Source organism: Chlorocebus sabaeus, chromosome 17, assembly GCF_047675955.1.
Source record: "Chlorocebus sabaeus isolate Y175 chromosome 17, mChlSab1.0.hap1, whole genome shotgun sequence".
Taxonomy (NCBI): domain Eukaryota; kingdom Metazoa; phylum Chordata; class Mammalia; order Primates; family Cercopithecidae; genus Chlorocebus; species Chlorocebus sabaeus.
The window spans coordinates 27,890,428-27,896,173 of NC_132920.1; the positions used below are offsets into that span (position 1 = coordinate 27,890,428).

General features: G+C 46.8%; 1 pseudogene; it reads right to left on the bottom strand.

Moving 5' to 3' along the window:
- Window positions 1–3,106: 3,106 nt before the first annotated feature.
- On the bottom strand, window positions 3,107–4,347 carry LOC103221922 (protein Tob2-like; annotated as a pseudogene).
- Window positions 4,348–5,746: the final 1,399 nt, after the last annotated feature.

Genomic DNA, 5,746 nt, shown 5'->3' on the forward strand with positions numbered 1-5,746 from the left:
ATCATGCAAAAATTTCCTTAAATAAACTCGCCAGAGCTTGTTTTTTAAAAAATGTTCATTAATACCACAATAATATGCCATTTTTTACCCATCAGACTGTCAAAGATCAAAAACTTTGGTGAACGTGGGAGGGGAAATAACTTTCAGGTATTGTTAGAGAGCTGTAAATTTTTATAACTACTTTGGGGGCAATCTAGCAGTATGTACACATTTTTTAAAATTATATAATATATAATACTTTCCATACAAACTTAAAATAATCTGGAACAGTAGAAACTCTACAGATTTCATAAATCTTTTTGTTTTGTTTTTAAACTAAAAAATCTCTAAACATGCTAATGTCCCATTCCAAAATATTGCACAACATTCCGAATACAAACCCCTTGATTATATTCTTCCTTCACTAAAGAAAAAAGCTCATGACCCTGCTCTCCTGGCTCCTCTCTAGGCTTGCCTCAATGCCCCCTTCCCATCCCTAGAGAGAAAACTAGAGGATCCATAGCTCACTACATTGAGGAAAAGACATCATTCCAGACTAACAGTTTACGTTCTTCACAAGATAATCCACCTTCTGATTTGTTCCTGGGAAAGAGGGATAGATAGAGACAGGATGGGGAAAGTGGAGAAAAGATTTTATTCTCTTTTCTAAAGTTTGTTTTTCCTGGAAAAAAAAAATGTTTCTCTCATCTTTTTAAGGAAAAATCTTGAAAAGTAAAAAAATATGTTTATTGTGTTAGAAATATACATCTATTATACATACCTCTTACATTTTACAAGTATAGCAAATTATTCAATACAAATGGACATCAAAAAACATAAAAAATTTTTAGAAAGTTTTCCTATGAAACCAGGTAAATTAGTACAGGTTTCTGTTTTTGTTTTCTTAAAAAAATAAAATTGAAGCAAAAATGCCTAGATTTGAGACAAGACAGATTGAACTGGGCTCTAGAGCTCAGCACTGAAGTCATGCTCCTGAACACACAATTTTCCTCCTATTTCAAAAGACACGAAGGGATTGGTCACCCCTTTCTCCCTGCATGTGGTGAGAAACAAGCTGACCTAGATGTTGGTGGATGCCTGTGTGTGTAGATGATAGGAGGGCTAGAAGGGGATGTAAGAGAGCATCCAACCTTTCCCAGAGAGAAGCTATCTGCTGGGCCTATCACCTATGTGGGAGCCATGAATGAGGGAGAGTGTGGCCCAAACTGGGCTGGCCCCTGAGAAGTCTAGGGGAACAGATAGTGCTGGGCTGAGAAATCGGGGCACTGCCTGCTGGGGGAAGTAGAGCTAGTGCCCACTGCAGGGAGAGAAGGCTGGCAGTGCCTGCCTGGGCTGGACCCACAGCCACAGCAGTTGCCCACTTGAGGTCCCTGGGGAGGATGGAGTGAGTGTGGCGGCAAGGGTTTTGGCGCTTTCTGGTGATGGGACCCTGATACCAAGTGCCCCACTTGCCAAAGAATAAAATGTTTATTACCCTGCTCCCCTGGCTCCTGTCCACGTCTGCCTGGCCTTCTAGGGTTGGAGAAACAAACCCTCTTCTAGCAAAGGCAGAGGAGCAAACACTCTTCTGTGATCCAAACACGTCAGCTGGGAGTGCAGAGTCCCTGTCCAGGACACTACCCCTCACTGTATTAAGGTCCAGTGGGGTTAGGTCAGGGCAGTGAGGGGGATAGTAGGAAGTACTGAGAAGCTCTATCAGGCAGGGGCACAAATGTACTCAAATAACATCTACAACCAAAAAACCAAAAAGTATCCATTCCAGGCTCAGGGCTGCCCACTGCAGATGCTGATTCCAATATCCCACCCTGCCTCCCTTCTCACCCCCATAGGTGCTCAGGTGAGCAGCTTCCCACGGGGCTAAGGTCACACAACAGGAGGGTCGAAGTCCAGGGACTTCTCATAGGCATCAGAGGCTTGGGTATTCCCTTTGCCCTTCAGAGCTAACCTATTTTTTTGGTGGAGGTGGTCAAAAACAAAAGTGCAGATCCCTCTGCAGTCTGGAAACCAGTTCCTTCTGCAGTGCTTCTCTCTGGGAGTGTCTTAAGCTTAGCCATAGTGGTGTGACCCCACCACACACACTATAAAAGGACTGCTAATACTCCCAGCCCACTCCCCAGCCTCACTCATTAATAAGCATTTGTCGCAACCCAGAATCACATCTAGAGAGTAAGTTTCACATGGCTTGGAATCCTTTAAAACTGCACAGCAAACCACACACACACACACACACACACACACACACACCACCTCCCTACCCACAACCTCTGGCCCAGGAGAGAAGAAGCTGCATGAGAGAAAGAAAAGGCCATATGCATCAGTGGCTGGGTGGCCAGGGCCTTGATGATGGTCTGGGCCTGGAGGGAATGGTGAGGTGGGGCCTCAGGACAGAGATGACAGGAATTAAACTAGATAAAATGCTAACCTTCCTGTAGTCACAAACATCAGCTCTAGGGTGTGGGGGGTGTCAAGTGGCCAACTGGCAGCTCCTTGTGGCCCAGCCTGAAATGGAGTGGGGGCTGGAGTCAGGCCTATTTCGGTGGCAGGGCCTGAGAAGGCCTGCCAAGATTGGATGGCTTTGAGTGTGAGGATAGCTGGGTGACAGAGGCAGTGACACAGGCCAGCCTCTCCCTGTTCCAGGGAGGGTCAGGCTCCAGCTGCAGCTCTTCCTTCCCTGTGAGCTTGGACACACCAATCCTAAACCAGGAGTGTGAGGAGGAAGGGAGGAACAGGGAGCAGAAATTCATTTCTGGACCATTCTTAGCAAAGGAAGCCACCAATTAAAGATGTTATATAGAGAACTACATGTTAAAAAAACAAAGACAGAAAAAAGAAATATAAAACCCAAACCAACCAAATTACAGGCCGATGGGCGAGTAGTAAGTGGTAGGGGGTAAGTTAAACACATTTTGGTGCTTTGGGAGCCCCTCCCATTCCGTGCCTGCACTAGATCTTTTTTTGTAGAAGTGAGAGTGAGAAAATTGAAAATCTTCTTGTACATTTTTCTTTTCCTTTTTTTTTTTTTTTTTTTTTTTTTTTTTTGGCCTTTCCTTTTCTTTCTCTCTCTTCTCTGTGGTCTTGGGTGCCTGGCCCCAGGGCAGGTAGACGGTCAGTTGGCCAGCACCATGGACTGGAACGGCTGACTAGGATATTGCATGGTGTTCAGGTTGTAGCTGAGGCCTTCCATGAAGGGTGGCTTCTCCAGGAAGAGGCGGGTGGTGCCACCTCCAAATATCTAGACCATGCAGAAGCTGCTGTTGTTGCAGGTGACAGTCCCACTGCCTCCAAAGGGGGATGGGGTGCCACTGCCCTAGCCATCGGCCCCATCAAAGAAGAAACTGAGCGAGTCGCCACTATTGTACTTGAGACTGTACGTGGCCTTCGGCGAGAGCTAGGATTGAGGGCCTGGTTGAGCGGGATGAAGTTCAGTGAATGCATAGACAGAGAAAGACTCTTGTGTTTCAACAAGCTGTTGGTGCTGAAGCGGGCCATGGAGGCTACTGTGGTAGCTGCTGGCCACCTGCCTCACCGCTGGCTGCTCCTCTACCACTTGCTGCCCCACCCCTCTTCTTTATCTTCATGGAGCCTAATTTGGTGGCAGCAAAGGAGTCTATGGTGAAGGTGATGGGCTGGCGAGGCAGAGGATGAAGGTGGGGCTGGGTGATGGGAAAAGCATGGCGACGGGGAGTTGGACAAGGAGCTGTCCTGGCTTCCGGTAGGCACGAGTATCTGGTCGTCAGGGTTGAAACTGCTCTTGATCTCTATGTCCAGCTCTGGGGCCCCGCAGCCCTCACTGTCATCCAGGTACAGCACTTTCACTGCTCCCTTCTCGCCAATCTGGTTGGACACCTCGAAGGGGTCAATCCATATGCTTATCTCCTCAGGCACATTGGCCCGCACATCTTCCACTGCCAGGCCACTTCGCTTGGCGGCCAGCTCCCCAAAGGGGTCCACCATCTCCCCAGTGTGGACTTGGTGGAAGCCAGAGCCCTTCAGCGGTTTGTCAGGGTACCAGTGGACTTCTTATTTCTTTTTCAGAAGCGCCAGAGCAGTTTGTTATACAAGAGTAGAAAATGATGAAGTTCAGGGGTACTTTGATCTCAAGCTGCATGGTCCTTTCCTAGGCAGAGAATCAGCACAGGGCCGGTGCACAGCCTTGGGCTCCGGAAGGCTTCCGGTCTCCGCCGCGGCTGGGCGCTCTGCCGGCCTCGGGGCGGCTTCTCGCTCTAGAGTGGCCCTGAGCGCGCGGCGGAGGTCGCTCTGTTTTCCTTCCCCGGAGCTGCGCGGCCGGGGGCCGAAGTCCTTTTCGTCGTCGAGGGTTGGGGGACGAAGCAGGCAGCTATGCGTCATGACTCTCAAAAATGATTCTTTCAGCTCTTACTTAGGAGGTCGGGCGATTGGGGGATGGAGGGCTGGCGGGCGGCGACCGGGCGGGGAGAACAGACCGGAGGGTGGCCCGTGTCGAGGGGCTGAAGAAGCTCCGGGCTGTGGCCGCGGCGCGGTCCTGCCCTCCTGGCCCTGCGTCCCTCCAGCTGCTGGCTTTTCTCCGCGGAAGACCGCCACCTTCCAGCGCCCGGGCCCGAAGTCTATACATTTTTTAAATGTGCATATTCTTTGACGCAGGAATTCTACTTCTAGGAATTTATCCTAGAGACAGACTCACACGTATGTAAGATAATACGTGTCTGAAGCTCAGCAGCGTTTATAAATGGAAAGTGATAGGAAATATTAATAGCTTAATTGCCCATCAATAAAGGACTGGCTGCATAATGAAATAGTATGCAGCTGTCAAAATAGAGATGCAGCTTTGTATGTATGGCTACAGGAAAAATTTCTACTATTTCTGTAAAATCCCAGGGCAAAATTATATATAAATATTTGCTTCTACATACCTAAAATATCTCTGAAAGGCTGTATAAGAAATGAAGGCCGGGCATGGTGGCTTACACCTGGAATCCTAGCACTTTGGGATGAGGAGGGGAGCATATCACTTGAGCTCAGAAGTTCAAGACCAGCCTGGGCAATACGGTAAAACCCCATCTTTACTAAAAATACAAAAATTCTTCAGGCATGGTGGTGCATGCCTGTGGTCCCCAGCTACTTGGGGGGCTGAGGTGGGAGAATCTCTTGAGTCTGGGAGGTGGAGGTTGCAGTGAGCTGAGATCATGCCACTGCACTCCAGCCTTGGCGACAGAGAGAGACCCTGTCTAGAAGAAAAAAAGGAAATCAATACCTTTGGCTGTTTCTAGTAAATGAAATTAGGTGACTAGTGGTAGAAATAGATTGTATATTTTTATTTAACAAATTTTTATTTTGAAAATGTTTAAATATGCAAAAAACACAGAAAATAGACTAGTGCATATCCAGGATCCCTTAATCACAGTTCTGAAATCTATAAAATTTTTAAAACGCCAAATCTTTCCTCCATAAATTTGGCACTACAATCTATCTGAGGGGAAAACCTGAACTTCTTTATAGCCTTTAACTCATTTAAAGTGACTAATCATAAATCTCAAAGCAGAAATATTGAAGTGTTTGATATGCTCTGAAACTCTGCTGGAGGTTACATTATATACAGTGTATGCACATTATCTTTCTAAAAAAAAAAAAAAAAAAAAAAAAACCTGAATTTGGAAACACATCTGCTCCCAAAGGTTTATGTATTTTTAACTTAAAGAAAAGATCACAAGATACAAATTTGGAAAAAGAGAGAAAAGACTGTATTTCTTCTTAAGAGTTACAGCCTGCC